Source organism: Muscardinus avellanarius (genome assembly GCF_963383645.1).
Source record: "Muscardinus avellanarius genome assembly, chromosome: 6".
Taxonomy (NCBI): domain Eukaryota; kingdom Metazoa; phylum Chordata; class Mammalia; order Rodentia; family Gliridae; genus Muscardinus; species Muscardinus avellanarius.
This window is the reverse complement of record NC_137791.1, coordinates 82,958,595-82,968,329: the sequence shown is the minus strand read 5'-3', so window position 1 is coordinate 82,968,329 and position 9,735 is coordinate 82,958,595. Positions and strand designations below refer to the sequence as shown.

General features: G+C 45.7%; 1 pseudogene across 1 annotated transcript; it reads left to right on the top strand.

The window, feature by feature from the left end:
• The first annotated feature begins 7,291 nt into the window (after positions 1–7,291).
• On the top strand, positions 7,292–8,252 carry LOC308263914 (ribose-phosphate pyrophosphokinase 1-like; annotated as a pseudogene). Its single transcript has one exon. The product of its transcript is annotated as a ribose-phosphate pyrophosphokinase 1-like (transcript).
• Positions 8,253–9,735: the final 1,483 nt, after the last annotated feature.

Sequence of the window (9,735 nt, the reverse complement as noted above, 5' to 3'; positions counted from 1 at the left end):
CTGCTATATGGGAAACATCACATGTAACATCAGGTCACAAAATGTAGGATTTAGGATTCTCATTATCATATTTCATGGACATCGGCAGGAGGTAAGGCTGCTGGACTCTTGCCAGATGGTTGTAGATTGGGATTAGAAGAGAATTAGAATGTCCCTGGGTTCTAGACCTGTGGACATGCCCAGAACAAAGGTTAAAAGGTCAAAACCTGGGGAATAGTACCTATGGGTAAGAAGGGCACTAGGCCAGGGCAATTCTTCCATAAGTGTCTATAATGGTTAAGACCTGCTAACTAAGGCCAGTTGTTCATGAAGACCAATGAAAAAAACAAAACCATATGGTTCAAAACTTTTGAGTTTTTAGAATTTAAATAGGGTATAAAGGGAATGTGGTCTGGACAGTATGACTCACCAAGGCTTTAGACTACAGATAAAGCTAACACAAACAGGAAGACCAAGATATCAAGTCTAGGGTTAAATAATGCTTGATCATCTGAGTCCCTGTGGGATACTTGCTTGAGAAACAAGCCAGGGTAAATTCAGAATGTTAAGGTACATAAAATATACAAGGAGAATCAGGAGAATAACTCAGCGCACCTCAATAGTTCCTGGGGTGGTATTGTGTGTGTTTAAGGAAGTAGGCATTGTCATGGAGCCAATACATCAGGAAAGGATGACTTGCCTAGGGTGGGGACCCAGAGGAACCAGTTCAGGTTCAAATGGTGCAGGTTAAGACCATAGGTCATGAAGACCAGTGAGGAGTAAAAAGAAGACAAAGTTGGGTGGGTCAGGAACTTTGGGCAGGGTCATTTAGCAGGTGGGCATGGTTTTGTGATTGTGGGCACTAGTCCAGGGACAAGGACATGACATCCAGGCCAGGGCATCAGTCTTGATAGGTGGTAGAACACAAGTGGGATTCAAAGCCTCAAGGCAGGAGGTTCTGTTGAGGAGTTTGTTGTCACATGCACATGAACAGGAGGTGAGTTAGATTTCCATAGAGCCAGAGCTGGATGAAGATAAATGTAATCTGGGCTCATGGCTTCATCTTTAGAAATTGTGGATATGCCTGTGGGTAAGGTAGGATATCAGGCCAGATGGGCAAGAAAGGGGGCACAATACCAGGCAAAAAGGATGAATGAGCATCCAAATGATGGAGACTTGGTGACTAAAGCAATGAAGACTTGCGCAGGAGAAAAGGGTAAGGTAATGTTCTTTCAGCTTGGGGTTGGGCACTGTGTGTAAGGGATAGAGGGTCTGCTCATTGATTGTGTTCAGGGTCTCTGAAACACAGAAAAACAGAAAGCCATAGGCCAAGACTTTAAAGCCAGAGGTTTAATAAGTTTTGCTATTGGGAGATCTTATAGGAAGCTGGAATGAGAAACTTGGCAGGTGAACACCAAGAAATTAAAACTAGCCAGGCATGGTGGTACATGCTTGTAATCCCAGCATTAGGGAGGCTGAGACTGGAGGATCACGGTTTGTGGACAGCCTCAGGTACTTAGTGAGGCTCTCCGCAACTTAGTGAGACCCTGTTTCAAAATAAAGAATAAAAAATAGGGCAGGGGGTGTAGCTCGGAGGTCAAATACTTCAGATTCTATTCACACACACACACACACACACACACACACACACACACACACACTAAATGTAACACACGGACAGGGTCAGGAAGGTAACACAGTAGGCTAAAGTGGGCCTGGGTGGTACTGGAAGGGCTAAAGGAAGCAGCCGTAGGCATGGAGTCAATACAAAAGGCAAAGGAGACTTGTTTGGAACTGGGGTACAAAGGAATTAGTTCAGGTCCCAATGGCATAGGAGAATAGGGCTATAATGTCATTATATTCCTATGTGCCACTGGGATAGGCAAAATCTGGATTTGGGAATGGGGTGTGGGCAGGGTCAGGGTAAGGGAATTTTGCCTTAGTGGATAGGTGGAAATGTCCAGGGCAAGGCCAAAAAAAGGAAAGGAAAAAGGAGCAAGAATAGAAATAGAAAGCCAGGGTAAAAACTCCAGACGTCAATAAGAATGGACATCTAAAATGGCCAAGAGCTGGTCATAAAGGGGCCAGTAGACCAAGGAAACTGTTAATGTTATTGGGCTCTGTCTTCTGGACACATGGACATTGATAGGGATAGTTAGGTGGTTTAGGCCTGGAGAAAATGACATAGAGGCCAAGACAAAGCTCAAGGCCAGGGCAACAAATGAGCCCCTAAAATAGTTAAGGCCTGGTGACAATAGCTAGGAGGCCAGAAAGACCATGGGACATCAGAAACAGTTACAATCAGAGTGTTTTGGATTTGGGGAAATGGGAAGGGTATAAGGAAAAGAGCACTGTTCGTCTGGACAAGTGCTGTAAACAATGGATAAGTAAAAATGCAGGGGCCAAGACATGAGGCCATGGATTTAGTACATCTAGGTGGTGTAAGGCTTTGTGGCATGTTGGATTGAAGAAGCTCGGTGGTTATTGTTAAGGCAATAAAACCCCATGTAAACCGGGTGTGGTGATGCACACTTGTAATCCCCGCGCTTGGGAGGCTCAGACAGGAGGATTGCACGGGTTCGAAGCCAGCCTCAGCTATTTAGCTGGGCTTTCAGCAACTTAGTGAGACCCTGTTTCCAAATAAAATATAAAAAAGGTCTGGGAGTATGGCCCGGAGGTAGAAAGCCTCTGGGTTCCACCCCCAGTACCACCAAAAATAATAATAATAATAATAATAATAATAATAATAATAAAATAAACCCCATGTAAGAAGGGTAAGCCAGAGGGCAGGTTTGGGACTGGAGTTGGCCTAGGGTGAAAGGATTGAGGAAACAGTTTTGGCATGGGGACAACACATGAGGCAGGGAAATGAGCCTGGGATCAGGGGTATTGGAGAAAGAGCTGAAATTCCAAGTGGCACATAGGAACAGTAAACATAATTACAGGCTTGTAGCTATCACCATGAGATTTTAAGACAAGTGATTGGAGCCAGGGAGATGAGTAAGGCCAGGAGTGGGGGATTTAGGACTCTGGGCAGGATCATTCAGTAGGTGTGTCTAAGCAGGAGGGTTATATCATGTGGGCAGGGGCAGGGGCTAGATCTAGATATTTGAGGTCATTATATTGCTGCCAGTATTTCAATCACTCTGGATGGAAGAGCTTATTTGGGATGCCAGGCCACACAAGGTAGGCAGTTAAGATCAGATGATTCATATCACATGAAAAAGCCAGAACATAAGGATGGATAGATATAGCCAGATATAGATATAGGGTAGGGCAAGAACAAGTGAATCAAACCTGAGCTGAGGGCCTTTGGTTCAGGCAGCATGGACAGGGACAGGACAAATAGTACAAGGTGGTCAATGAAGGGTCAATCTGTAATTGAGTTAGAGCCACAGGAGATTAAGTAGACATCATGGGCCAGGAGATGGGACAAGGAACTTGAGGCCATGGTATTATTAAAATCAGAACATCAACCAGAATAAATGGGAGAGCTCATATGCAATACCCAGACAAAATAGCCAGGAGGTCATGCCCAGCAGGGTAAACTAAAATCACTCTGACAAATCCAAGATATGAGTCTCTTTGGCTCTAGTAAGGGTGGGATAAGGTCATGTAGATCAACTTGGGCTAAGGCCCTGACATTAGTATGTGTGAACATGCCCAGGGTAAGGCTAGAGGAGCCAGTGTAGAGGCATAAGGCCAGGGAAACAGCATCACGAACCAAGGGAAAATAGACATCTAAAGTAGTTAAGTCCTGGTCAAAAAAGGAGGAAGTCATGGAGAAAGAAAGACACAGGACACTGTTATGTACTAGTACTTTTGGCTGGTGGTATGGGCAAGGTGTAAAGGGAATAGGATCTGCTCATCAGTGGGTCTGGTAAAGGACTCTGGATAATGGGTAAGGCCAAATTTTGGGGGGGAAAAACATTAAGACCAAGGTTTTATTTATTTATTTATTTATTTATTTTTTAAATTTTTTTGCATTCTGGGGATGAAACCCAGGGGCATTCGACCTCCAAGCTACAGCCCCTGCCCTATTTTTTTTTTATTCTTTATTTTGAAATCGGGTCTCACTGAGTTGCAGAGGGCCTCACTAAGTTAGCTGAGGCTGTCCGCGAACTGCGATCCTCTGGTTTCAGCCTCCCAAATGCTGGGATTACAAGCATGTGCCACCACACGTGGCTTAAGGCAAAGGTTTTAATAGGTTTTGGTGGTGTGAAACCTTGTGGGGTTCTGGAAGAGAAACCTACCTGGTTTGTGTCAAGGACTTAATACATGTGTCAGAGGTCAGTAGAGTTAGGCAATAGCCTAGAGTGGGCCTCAAGAGAGGGTGAGTGTGGGGGGTTTGGGGGAAGTGGCTATTGACATAGATTAATACTGGAGTCCTGGGAGACATGGCTGGAGGAGAGGACTAGAAGAACAAATGGAAGTGTCATATGGCCTCAGGAAATAACAAACATGTGGAAGTCCTGGTCACTACCATCAGAAATTCATTGAGAACAGTGGGTACTATGGGACTGGGGCTTTAGGCAGAGTTGATCAGTGAACCTGGCAATAAATATAAGGTGGTATACTAGGGCCAGGGAACTAGAGCAAGACCATGAGATTTAGGCTCCCATCTGCTATGTGGGAGAGGTCACATGGAGCTTCAGGCCACAAAATGTAGACACACTTAGGATCCCCAGTATCATACTCCATGGACACTGACAGGATGGCAGAAAATAAAGCTATTGGGCTCCTATCAGGTGGTGGTAGGTTGTGATTAGAAGAGAATTAGAGCTGGCTCTGGATTCTAGACCTGTGGGCATGCCCAGAGAAAATGTTAAAAGGTCAAAAACTTGGAAGTAGAGTTTAGGGGCAAGGACAAGGGCACTAGGCCAGGGTAATTCTTCAATGCAACAAGGATGAATGAGTGTCTGAAATAGATATGACATAGTAACTAAGGCCATTTGGTCATGTAAGACCAATGGACAGATGAAACTATATTAGTCAATACCATTTGGTCTTGGGATTTAGACAGGGTATAAGGGGAAGGTAGTCTGGACAATAGAACTCACCAAGGGCTTTAGACTATAGATAAAGCTAACACATGTAGGAAGGCCAAGATATTAAGGCTAGGTTTAAATATTGCTTGGTGGTCTGATTCATTGGGAGATTGATTCTTGGTTGAGAAACAAGCCAGGGTCATTTCAGTATGTTAATGTCAGGAGAAAAATATAGAATGAGGCTCAGGAGAATAACTCAGTGTACTTAGATGGTCCTGGGATGGTATTGGGTGTGTTTAAGGAAGTAGCCATTGGCACAAAGCCAATACACAAGGAAAGGATGACTGGCCTGAGGCGGAGGCACAGAGGAGCCATTTCAGGTACAAATGGTGCAGGTTAAGACCATAGGTCATGAAGACCAGTGAGGAGTATGGAGAAGGCAAGCCCAGGGGTGGGGACAGGGACTGTGGGCAGGATCATTCAGCAGAGGGACATGGTCATGTGAGTGTGGGCACTGGCTGAGGGACAGGGAAAAGATTTAGCAACCTGGGACCATGCATGACATCAAGGCCAGGGTATCCATCAGTCTGTTTAGATGGTAGACCACAAGTGGATTTCAAGGCCTCAAGGCAGAAGGTTCGTTCAGGAAGTTTTTGTCACATGGACAGGATGAGGAAACAAGCTAGGTTTCCTAGGCCAGGCAGGGTGAAGATAAGTGTATTAGGTCTGGGCTCATGGCCTCAACTTTAGAAAATGTAGCTATGCCTGGAGGCAAGGCAGGATGTCAGGCCTGACAGACAAGAAAGGGGGCACAATACCAGGGAAAAAGATAAATAGGCATCCAAAGTTGAGACCCTGAATAAGGGAATAACAAACAGGCTTAAGGTCTGGTCATTAAGAGCATTGCATTGTAACCAGGTATGTGGTGACACACGCTTGTAATACCAATACTTGGGAGGTTGAGACTTGGGAGGCTGAGACAGGAAGATCGCTGAGACAGGAGGTTCAAAGCCAAACTTTACTACTTGGTGAGGCCCTCCAAAATTTAGTGAGAGAGGGCGTGGTGGCTCACACTTGTAATTCCCGTGCTTGGGAGGCGAAGACAGGAGGATCACGCAGGTTTGAAGCCAGCCGCGCTGGCTTAAGAGACCCTGTTTCCAAATAAAAATATGAAAAAATAGGTCTGGGAGTGTAGCCCGGAGGTAGAAGGGTTTCCAAGAACCCCAGTGCCACAGAAGTTTTAAAAAAGATTAGTGAGACCCTGTTTCAAAATAAAGAATAAAAATTAGGACTTGGTGTGTAGTTTGGAGGTAGAATACACCTGTGCTCAATACCCAGTAGAGATTTTTTTAAAAAGTGCGTGCGTGTAGGGTAAGCAAGGCCTAGGGGTTGAGACTTGAGCTTTGGGAAGGGTCATTCAGAAAATGAATCTGGCAGCAGAGTTAGGTGTTGGGTGAGGGCCAAGGACTAGGAGCAGGACCCTGAGGCCATGATGTTAGCGCTATAACTTCTATCTATAAGTGGGAGAAGGGAAGTTGAATATCAGGTCACAAAATGTAGGAAATTAAGATCAGCAGAAAGTGATGGACACATGGACAAGGGCAGGAGGTGAACCTGACTACTATGGGTAGTTTGCAGTAGGTTAGTTCTTGAAGAGGCTAAGACCTTGTCTCAAGGCTTTGGATTGCAGACACATGGACAGGGCCAGAGGAAAGGTTACGAGGTCAATGCCTGGGATAAATGGCTTTGGAACAAGGCCAGAGGAACCGGGGGAGGACACCACCACCAAAGGGGGTTTGGGTGTTTGAAATGTTTAAGACCTAATGACTAAGGCTCAAAGGTCCTGATGTCTAAGGTCAGAAGGTCATGAAGACGATGGAACTGGGGGAAAGGATAAGGCAGAAGCATTTTGGGCTGGGGGATTGGTCATTGTCTAAGTGGAAGAGGGTCTTCACCCTGAGTGTGGATTGGGACTCTAGACAATGAGCAGAAGCCAATATATGGAGGCCAAGACATTAAGGCCAAAGGTTTAATCCATTTGACAGTGTGAGGCTTTGTAGAATGCGTGGGTGGGAGAGAACACATGTAAAAAGCATAAGCCAGAGGGCAGGATTAGGGGTTGGGTAGGCCTGGGGTGAAATGGATGGGGAAAGAAGGTTTAGGCATGAAAATAGTATGGGGAAGAGCCGCGCGCCGGGCGGGAATGTAAGATGGCAGAATAGCAACGCGAAGCGATTAGTATTAAGTCTCTGAGCCGACTTCGGTTCTGGTCTCCGCAGCTGCCGCGGTCGCTGAGCGCAAGGCGCCTCGGCTAATTGCCCACAATGCCGAATATCTAGATCTTCAGCGGCAGCTCCCACCAGGACTTGTCCCAGAAAATTGCTGACCGCCTGGGCCTGGAGCTAGGCAAGGTGGTGACTAAGAAATTCAGCAACCAGGAGACCTGTGTGGAAATTGGTGAAAGTGTACGTGGAGAAGATGTCTACATCGTTCAGAGTGGCTGTGGTGAAATCAACGACAATCTAATGGAGCTTTTGATCATGATTAATGCCTGCAAGATTGCTTCAGCTAGCCGGGTTACTGCGGTCATCCCATGCTTCCCTTACACCCGGCAAGATAAGAAAGATTAGAGCCGGGCTCCGATCTCAGCCAAGCTTGTTGCAAATATGCTCTCTGTTGCGGGTGCAGATCATATTATCACCATGGATCTACATGCTTCTCAAATTCAGGGCTTTTTTGATATCCCTGTGGATAATTTGTATGCAGAGCCAGCTGTCCTGAAGTGGATCAGGGAGAATATCTCTGAGTGGAGGAACTGTACTATTGTCTCTCCTGATGCTGGTGGAGCCAAGAGAGTGACCTCCATTGCGGACAGATTGAACGTGGACTTTGCTCTGATTCACAAAGAACGGAAGAAGGCCAATGAAGTAGACCGCATGGTGCTAGTAGGAGATGTGAAGGACCGACCGGGTGGCTATCCTTGTGGATGACATGGCTGACACCTGTGGCACCATTTGCCATGCGGCTGACAAACTTCTCTCAGCTGGAGCCACTAGAGTTCATGCGATCTTGACTCATGGCATCTTTTCTGGCCCGGCCATTTCTCGCATCAACAATGCGTGCTTTGAAGCAGTAGTGGTCACCAATACCATACCTCAGGAGGACAAAATGAAGCATTGTTCCAAAATACAGGTGATTGACATCTCCATGATCCTCGCAGAAGCCATCAGGAGAACTCACAATGGGGAATCTGTTTCCTACCTGTTCAGCCATGTCCCTTTATAATACAATAGAGGAACTTCTGAGGCTTTTTTAAAAAAATCACCCCCATTTCTTGTTTTACCCTGGTATTTGATGACAAATTCAGCCGAAGATCCAGCTTGCTCCAGTGTAGCTTAATACATCCCACATCAGGTATATTAGAGTCTAGCCTACATTGAGGAAAGACAGACTGAGATTAACTGCTGGGATTTCCTATCTGCATTATCTCATTCTGGCTTTCTTGAGACTTTGTGAGCCTCACAGCTTTAACTAGAGCTCAGCTGCTACATGATTTCAGACTTTTGAGGGTGTGAAAGCTATTTGAATGTGGGTTGGGGACTGTCAGACTCCTTTGCATGTGAATGCTTCGGGAGATTTTCTTTGTCAGAACAACTAACAACAAAGCCAACCCTTGTGTGTCAAGTTCCCCAATGTTTCTGCTAAATTGCAGCATGAGCTCTAGGCAGCTTCAAACCTGGTCTTAGCTCAGCTCCCGAAGCTATGGGGGGAAGGGGGCAGAGAGCACAGTGCAGCCAATGTTTCATGGGAGGAAGAAGCCTGATCCATCCTTCATCTGCTTGACCATGTAGCTTGCATTCCCCTTTGTACCTATTTCTATTTGGCTTTATCTTCAGCCATTTTGATCTTTCCCTGGCCAAATGATGTCTTGGGCCCTGTACCATAGCAAACTGGCTCCCTGCTATGTAATTGCTAACATTCACATTAGATACTTTTCTGTAGCTTAAGCTTACTCTACTGCCACCATGGTAGTAGGCTTTAGGTGGTATCATAGTGCCTTTTGATAATTTAAGTATTTAATTTTCATCTTCCTTCCTTTAATCTGTTTGGTTGGCCTCTCAAAGGACCTGAGATTCCTGTTAAAAAGATTGATGTTTTTGTCTCTTGTAGAGGAAACTAATAAAGTGTCTGTATGTGTGTGAAAGAAAAAATAGTATGGGAAGCTATGGAAACATGCTGATGGGCAGCACCTGGGGGAAAGACACTGAGGTTCCAAATGACACATAGGATAACAAACAATGACTTTGTCCTGGTCACTATTACCATGAGGTGTTAAGACCAGTGAGTAGACCCAGGTGGGCAAGGCCAGGAATGCAGGCCTGGAGCTTTGCACAGGGTCAATGAGGAGCCAGGATTAGGACAACAGTTTGAGGTTATGATATTGATGGCAGTCTTGATAGAGGAGACTATGGGATCAAGTTGTTGACAGGGGCTTTGGGGACAATGGGAAAGATAATTGGCTTTAGGGGGTAGGGTGGTAATAAAGGCCCTGAAATAGGACCAGAAATCTTAGGCCATAACACAAAGCCATTAATTCCATCACTGTGGGTGAGGAGAACAACTGGAATACCAGAACACAGCATGCAGCAAAGTACGGCCAACAGAATCACATTCCATGGACAAGGCCAGGAGGTGAGCCCAGCTGACTAAATCCAGATGTAATGGGGTGGGGAGAGGACAATTTAATTAGGCCAGGGCACAAGGTACT